The 9,434-nt window shown below is 30.8% G+C and overlaps 1 long non-coding RNA gene across 1 annotated transcript; it reads left to right on the forward strand.

The window, feature by feature from the left end:
• The first annotated feature begins 3,006 nt into the window (after positions 1-3,006).
• On the forward strand, positions 3,007-8,742 carry LOC131612915 (uncharacterized). The gene is made up of 8 exons (XR_009287499.1): positions 3,007-3,342; positions 4,195-4,320; positions 4,466-4,623; positions 6,114-6,271; positions 7,129-7,282; positions 7,398-7,518; positions 7,657-7,749; positions 7,894-8,742. It is a non-coding gene; the product is annotated as an uncharacterized LOC131612915 (long non-coding RNA).
• The last annotated feature ends 692 nt before the right edge of the window (positions 8,743-9,434 follow it).

Consider the following 9,434-nt stretch of genomic DNA (forward strand, 5'->3'; position numbering starts at 1 on the left):
TAAATAATAAAAAAGAATCTTGTTAATAATTTAAGAAATACAATATCAAATAAATACAATCTTCTATGTATTTGAACAACTCATACTTTTTTTTAAGTGAATTCATCAATCAAACAAATGAAAAGATCCAAAAACACAACAAATATAGTTTTTTGGTCAAAATAAGTATTAATATTTTAAACAATTTCATAAAAAAAATAATATAATAAACAATTTAAAGAAGATTTAATTTATAGAAACTGACAAATAAAATATAAAAGATAATGAATAGAAGGAAAATCAAATTAATGTTAGAATTCAGAATTAATATGTACATAGAGAATGTATTTAAAGTAGAAATAGTGTCACTTTTGCATCAATAAATAAATAAAATAAAAGCTGCTATATAATCTTACACTTAATGAATTACCCAGTATTGGAAAATTGGAAAATTATTGATATTAAGAGGTATTCTTATTATTAATGAATGATTAAAGAGTTGAAAATGTGAGGCCCCACTAAATGAGAGGCCCTGTGCAAGGGGTCTGCTTGCACACCCTCTCCACCGGCTCTGTGTGCGATCCGTGCGACGGGGAATCATACCAGGGAGAATTATGTGCATTCGATTTCCACTATAACTTAGCCTGAATAACAGTTTGTTCTTATTTATTCCACGTCACTGTAAAATTAAGGGATTCGAATAATTTTATAAATGTAAATCCATTTAAAAAAGAGAAGTCGTCGTTACATATGAGTCCACATTCCAATATCATTGTTTCAGGTTGTTAAATTTTAACTTATATTCATGCCATAATTGTTTCAACTTTTTTGTTTCAAGTGACAGCTGCATTGGACTAAACTAACATTGATTAACATAACGACTTCATATTAAACTACACCATAATAGTTATGGTACTTCTGAATGATGCAGATCATTACAAATACATTACATAAGAGTTCATTTTAACATGTTAAGTAGCCTTTCCAATTGCTAATTGTTATTCTTTAAGATCATGCAGTTTATAACTCTTAGCACAATGAGATATAATGAATCTGCATCAAATTACATGCCACAAAACACATACTATACAAAGTATTGACTTTAGATTTGATTCGAAACTCATTGCACGCCCTTTTTCATATTTTAAACATTACTTTGCAACATTCAGAACACCTCGGTATGAATCTTTATAAATCAAATACAACATTTGAATATTTACTACATCACATTGCCATGGCTGTCCATTTCAAACCAATTTTTCTACACTTAAAATATAGAGTTTGAAGTATTCTAATTATATATTCAGACCAGTTGTCTCATACTTACCACTTGTCTTATCCCCATATTGATTAAATCACTGTTCATTTTCTGCCAATCATACACCTACATGTTAATATACTGCATATATTTGTTCAGTCGGGTTTTGTTTTTGTCTTAAAGGTGTAAGAGAAATGCTGACCTTTCAAACCCTGTAAACACAAGTACATATAGGTTGGCCATAGCTTACATTTGTGCAGAAACTGAACCTGTCAATACACTACAAAAACTGTCGAATTAAATTAACACATCATGTAAAAACCATGGTACAAATTAAATTTAACACATCATGTAAAAACCATGGTACAAATTAAATTACTCCAAGCCTTATTTTACAGCAATGCTATGTGTACACTAAAGTGTACACCTACACCGTATTGGTGTATGTACGGACGACACTGTTCATGTACGGACGGTACTATTCACCTATATGTGTATGTATGGCTCAATAAAATGTTTGTAAAAAACCGAACCGAACCAAACCGCATTAGTTTGGTTTGGTTTGGTTCGGATTTTTTTTAAAAGCCAACCGAACCAAACCAAACCGCACTACATTTTCTCTTGCGGTTCGGATGATTTTTTCCGTTAAAACCGCCCAAACCGCACCGCGAGCACCCCTACAGATACATACCTAACACGGGAATTTCTCTGCATGCTACAAACTGAAGCTGGTTATACTCTGAATTTTACCCTCCAACTAAATCTCTATGAATGTTTCCTAGGTAGCTTGAATAATATGTTTTTGTTTTCTGTCACAAACACTTAGTAATTTTTAGTTCCCTTAGCACTCCAAATTCACGTGTAATTACACACTGTTGGCCCAAATGACATGCTTATATCTAAATTAAAATGTCAAATAGATTATACTATGTTACAACCATTTACCATTTTATTGTCATTCTATTATGTGAACGTTACATTATGTTGATATTCAATACCATGTATACATTCATATAACGATCTAATAGTAAAAAGATCCACTTATAATTTGTAATTTTTTAATATTGAAACTGCCGCAAGCTCAAAGAGATTTGTTTTTTATTTTTATTTTAATATTGAAATTTTTGCTTAGTTATATTGGTTAGTTGTAGTTGAGATGAAAAATAATTAAAGAGATATGCATAATCTCATAGCTACTAAACTTGGTATTTGATCAATTTTTAACAAGTATGAAAAAATTTATATTTAATTCTTCTTATATTAAAATATTCTAAAATTTGGTAAAAAAATGTTTTATTATATTTTAAATATGTATGAAAAAATTATTAAAAAATTTAAAGATTTAGGAATAATTAAACCGTTTTCAAATTTTTAGAAAATAGTAAGGACTAAAAATGTATGCATAAAATTTTTATAGGGATTAAAATATATTATTTTTTTATTAGAGACTAAAAATGAAAGTTGAGATATTTATTGGGATCAAAAACATATTTAACCTATTTTATAATAACAATTATATATCAACAACAACCAAGACTAATCGAATGATCTAAGACACGAATGAACTTACCCGTGCGGACGCACAGGTCTTCTACTAGTTCCAATGTATGACAATATAAAATTATTTTGCAGTACCTTTTGTGGTGTTAATTTATCTAGAATAGAAAAGAATTAATAAAAAGAAATTAAAACAAGTGTGATGTTAAGCCCTAAAGTATGACTATAAGTAGCAATGCTACCGTTGGGGGAACCAAATAGAAGTAGGCCGTCACTCTTCATTTTGAACACACCCTCAGTGAATAACCACCGTAACGGAAAAATACCACCTCCAAAATATGCACAAGAAAGTGAAGAAACCGTAGCTCCAACTTTACCTTTAACCAAACAAACAAACTTCATTTCCGATCCAACTCTTCTCAACTCGCGGCCAACAACCACCAGCACAAACTCAACAATCACCACCTTCAGTTCATCCGAAACTCATTCATAACCGTACTCACCAATCACCATCACAGTAGCTCACAACAATCCCTCTCCATTTCACCGCTCTTGAGACACAGTTCCGATCCACATATCTCTTACCGATCCGATTTTCGACGTTGACGGTAACTTTCTTTTGCTAAACTTGAGTTTTTATGTTGGTGTTTGAAACCTAGACTGGAGTATTATTATTCTTTTTTCTTCGGTTTTGACATGAGAGAAGAGTATTTGGAACTTGCTCTTTCCTTCTTAATTTACTTTCGGTGTTTCAAAAGGAAAAGATGAAAAGAAATTGATACATAAGGATAAGCTAGTTGCTTTTGTTTCGTCTGCTATTTTTTTTTTACTTGTTTTAGTGTTTTATTTTTTTAATAATAATTTGCTTTCCACTTGACCATGTATTATTAGTCAGAATGGTTGGAATAAGTTAAATTTTTTTGTTTTTGAAAATTTCCATGAACAATGAAGATGGCTCAGGAAGCGTATGGAGTGACCCTCCCCATGTTGCCACTATTTTATTTTGTTTTTCTATTATTGTTTATTATTTGTTTTTGTTTTATGTTATTATCAATTAATAAAAATTTGAGAATATATTTTGTTGGTAGTGAATTGGACTTGACATCATACCTTGGTCTAGGTCAATTTGTTTTCTTTTACTCCACTTCTTTTATCTATTCTTTTTTTTTTTTGGTGTGTTTTATTATTTTTGTATAGATAATCAGGGGAAGAACTCTTGAACTTAGGTTTTGTTTGACTTGCTCAGGAATATATTCAATATATGGCTAGCTATTTATTGCATTGCAATTTTAAGAGTTAATTTCGATTTAGCTCTTGAATACACATGGATGCATATATTTTTGTTGCTTGGCCTTAGATAGAGTTTGATTCCTACATGAATTGCTCTACAATTGCTTAACATGGTTAGATTTAAGTCCCAATTTTGGTCGCTTTTTAGTCCTGTGGTTTTTCTCTTTTAGGTTTTCTTACGAGCACTTCAAAGCAGAGTAAACGCATATCCATACTACTAGAAACTCAGTGAAGCTAAAGGTGTTTTTTTCATCTCTAAAAGTGATTGAGAAAGGGCATCCGACTCTCTTCGATAGGTAACATTTCACACTCTTTGAACTCTTGCTTTCAAGCATCATTTTTTTCTTTCTTCTCTATGTCAGCACTTATTTCCATGCATGTTTTCTTTTATTTCCATGTTTAGAATCATGTAAATATACTTTGCTATTTTTGGTGTTGTAGGAGGTATACCTCACTCTTCAAGTATGGAGAGTCTTGTAACAAGACAGATAATACATCACCGATCAAGCAGTGACTATGAGGAGAAGTGTTCATTGACCATTGAGATTCTGCGACAAGTTTGTGGAGCAGTTTTGTGCATGGGCGAAATTGGTAAATAGGTAATAAATAATTATGTATATCATTAAATTTAGATATTGATAAATTCTAAAAAAAATTACATGGTTATGTATTGTGAAAGAACAATAAAAATAATTTACAACTCTGTAAAATTTGTAGACGAAGTCTTAGCAATAAAGCGACCAAGCTGAAGAATATATATATATATATATATATATATATATATATATATATATATATATATATATATATATATATATATATATATATATATATATATATATATATATATATATATATATATATATATATATATATATATATATATATATATATATATATATATATATATATATGATTGTTTTAAGAGCTGTGAATAAGATTGTTTTTATTATACATCAGTTTCATTTCAAGATGTTAGTAAACTATAAAAAAATTAAGAGATCGAGGTCTTAATCAATATTATTGACTATTCTAAACTCCAAGGTATAGATATGCTTATGTTGTTTAAGTTGCTTTTTTGTGTCTAAGGTCATATTTGTTGGATCTAAAATTTTGATATGTTTAAAGTTTGGATTGTTATGAGCTATCGGGATGGGTTCTTATTAACTTTCAATAAGTATTCGGTTGCTACACACTGTATAGTGAAAATCACAACGGTGTTTAATTCTTCTTCTTTTTAGGTTATGATACACCCGTGCAATGGGGAATCATACAGGGAGAACTATGTACGTTTGATTTTCACTATAACTCATCCCACGATGCTGCAGAGTTAAGAGAATTAAACAATTTTTATTTTATTTTGTTTTTCTATTATTGTTTATTATTTGTTTTTGTTTTATGTTATTATCAATTAATAAAAATTTGAGAATATATTTTGTTGGTAGTGAATTGGACTTGACATCATACCTTGGTCTAGGTCAATTTGTTTTCTTTTACTCCACTTCTTTTATCTATTCTTTTTTTTTTTTTGGTGTGTTTTATTATTTTTGTATAGATAATCAGGGGAAGAACTCTTGAACTTAGGTTTTGTTTGACTTGCTCTGGAATATATTCAATATATGGCTAGCTATTTATTGCATTGCAATTTTAAGAGTTAATTTCGATTTAGCTCTTGAATACACATGGATGCATATATTTTTGTTGCTTGGCCTTAGATAGAGTTTGATTCCTACATGAATTGCTCTACAATTGCTTAACATGGTTAGATTTAAGTCCCAATTTTGGTCGGTTTTTAGTCCTGTGGTTTTTCTCTTTTAGGTTTTCTTACGAGCACTTCAAAGCAGAGTAAACGCATATCCATACTACTAGAAACTCAGTGAAGCTAAGGGTGTTTTTTTCATCTCTAAAAGTGATTGAGAAAGGGCATCCGACTCTCTCCGATAGGATACATTTCACACTCTTTGAACTCTTGCTTTCAAGCATCATTTTTTTCTTTCTTCTCTATGTCAGCACTTATTTCCATGCATGTTTTCTTTTATTTCCATGTTTAGAATCATGTAAATATACTTTGCTATTTTTGGTGTTGTAGGAGGTATACCTCACTCTTCAAGTATGGAGAGTCTTGTAACAAGACAGATAATACATCACCGATCAAGCAGTGACTATGAGGAGAAGTGTTCATTGACCATTGAGATTCTGCGACAAGTTTGTGGAGCAGTTTTGGGCATGGGCGAAATTGGTAAATAGGTAATAAATAATTATGTATATCATTAAATTTAGATATTGATAAATTCTAAAAAAAATTACATGGTTATGTATTGTGAAAGAACAATAAAAATAATTTACAACTCTGTAAAATTTGTAGACGAAGTCTTAGCAATAAAGCGACCAAGCTGAAGAATATATATATATATATATATATATATATATATATATATATATATATATATATATATATATATATATATATATATGATTGTTTTAAGAGCTGTGAATAAGATTGTTTTTATTATACATCAGTTTCATTTCAAGATGTTAGTAAACTATAAAAAAATTAAGAGATCGAGGTCTTAATCAATATTATTGACTATTCTAAACTCCAAGGTATAGATATGCTTATGTTGTTTAAGTTGCTTTTTTGTGTCTAAGGTCATATTTGTTGGATCTAAAATTTTGATATGTTTAAAGTTTGGATTGTTATGAGCTATTGGGATGGGTTCTTATTAACTTTCAATAAGTATTCGGTTGCTACACACTGTATAGTGAAAATCACAACGGTGTTTAATTCTTCTTCTTTTTAGGTTATGATACACCCGTGCAATGGGGAATCATACAGGGAGAACTATGTACGTTTGATTTTCACTATAACTCATCCCACGATGCTGCAGAGTTAAGAGAATTAAACAATTTCATCAGTATTAATCTAGACGAGGAGAAGGATAAGTCTTTGAATCTTAGTCCTCATGATTGCTTCTGGTGAATTCATGTTAGTTTCATAGATAGAGTTGTTTTTATTGTAGCTTAAAATATGTCATCTTTGGGTAATTTATTACTTTATTTTGGCATAGTTCCCTTGCTATTAACTCTTGTTTGTTCTTTTCCAGACTTGCCCGTTGCAATCTTGACTGTAAGGAGCTCTTCACGGGGATTTACAATATCGCAAAAGTAATTTCTCTTCATTTTCTGAAATGTTGTCCGACTCTCCTATGCGCGAATAAATGTAGCTCTCCATTGCTGGGAGAATTACAAAACATATGGGTATTTGTTTTACTTGTAAATCATGAATTAGCCCTTTCTCTATTTCACTTTGGTTGGACATTTTTATTTGAATTTTTGGGCATTTATTTGAATTTTGTTTCATGATTCACAACAGGGAATTTCGGCGACCTTCTCTGGGATTTGAGGCAACAAATCTTTATGCAACTTATTTATCTATCATAGAGAAAATCATTCAAAAGTTTCCGAGTATTTGCAATGGGGTTGTGATTGAGAAGGTATATGGTACAACTCTCATTTAGCTTAATTAGCTACTTAAAAAACATTTTGTTTTTATGATTGTTTTGGATTTGTTTGAATATTTGTCTCAATACAGGTTTCATTTCTTATTGAATATTTGTTTTAATTGTGAACAGGTAATTTCAGGCTCTTCCGTTGATTTTGTTGGGCTACGGTCCAACGATGTAATAGGTTGATGTGATGGAAAAACGATTTACAGTTTCTTGGAGGTATATCATCTGTTTTTATATGTTTACCAAAGATATTTTAAGAGATTATTTTTGTATATGTCCTATTATATCTTGATCAAGTGAATTGAAATATTTTTTGAGACAATAATTTTTTTCATTTCTCTTAATTCTTCTTTCTGGTAGGTTCAGGATTTGCTGTGAGGGTTGATAAGGACACACTTACTAAGAATCAGCTTCTGCCGAATGTCTTGATCATATTGACATGTGCTCATGTGTTACATGATGATAAAATAATCAAAGTCTGCAATTTTAACCACAAAACTAGTTTCAACGCAAGGATACTGCGTAGGAATCCTTGCTGGGACAACTTTATTGGTGCTACGAAATGCAGCAGATAAGTTTGCTAGTGCTGAATTTGTTGAAGACGGAAGCATATTACTTTCTCAGGCATTATTCTATATCGGTAACCCACACTGGTATTTATGGTCGTTCTTCATTGGATGTGTTGGGTATAAGCACTAATGATGTTGTTGCTCCTTCTTGTTGTAGTAGAGAAAAGTATTTTCCATAAACCTGACTTGAAGATGAAACGACAAGATATCTAAAATTAGGAAACTTGGTTAATAAGGTTTTTTTTTATGCAAAACAAAATTCGATTGAAGAAAATAGTATGGAGAAAATGAAAATTTAAACCCGGGTGTTCCTGTGATACAATGTTGCGGCATGAGTGCTACCCAGGGATATTCTGGAGGGCCTGTTTTCAACAATGAAGGTAAGATTATTGGAATGATGTGTATCAATTTGGTTGAGTTTGATATTGTTAGCCATGTAAGCATGTTGAAGGCATACATCTATGACCCTTAATATTAAGTAGTTCTGCTTTTCAATCATTAAAGTTATGCCCAAGTGTATCCGATGGATGAAATTAGCCTGCATATGACAAGAAACATAAGGGAACAAATTTTAGCTTCATTGTTCATTCTACTATTATTCGGTTTATTCTCTTATTTTGTTATAACAGTTTGACTTCAACTAAGTCTGGAATGTTGTGTTTGATACTTTAGATATAATTATCCGAGTCACTTATGCATTATAGAGAGCTAATTATGATTGTGGTTGTTAGCCTTTTTGCGTGGAATCACATTAATGTACCGACAGACTCAAATAGAAACCTTACCCAATATTTTGGATCTCAATATTAAAGAGAACAATGTGAATCGACCCATCTTTATACACTCCTTGTAATTCTGAACCATAAGGGTACTAGGGTTGCTCACAGTATCATCGCGGCTCTCTATCTATTTTTCTGAAATAAGTAAGAAACCCTCTCCTTGTCTATGTGGATGTAGGTCACAATTAAGAAACCATGTAAAATCTACGCCCATTCTTCCTCATTTTGCTAGAAACCCTCTCATTGTCGTGTGGATGTAGGTCACATTGAAGAAACCATGTAAAATCTATGTACATTTTTCTTCATTTTGCTATGATTCTGTTTATTTTCTTATAAGTTTGACTTCAACTCTTAATTCTACAATGTTGTATTATTATATAATTGTCAGAGTCATTTACGGATTATAGGTAGCAAACTGTGAATTTGCTTGGTTCTTAAGTTAATCCACTAATTGTGGTTGTTAGTCATTTATGGATTTTTGTTCGACAAAATCAATTTTGTCCCCAAAAAACCAACCTAACACTTAATTATCTTCAATATATCATTGAACATC

The sequence above is a fragment of the Vicia villosa genome, linkage group LG6 (genome assembly GCF_029867415.1).
Source record: "Vicia villosa cultivar HV-30 ecotype Madison, WI linkage group LG6, Vvil1.0, whole genome shotgun sequence".
Classification (NCBI taxonomy): Eukaryota; Viridiplantae; Streptophyta; class Magnoliopsida; order Fabales; family Fabaceae; genus Vicia; species Vicia villosa.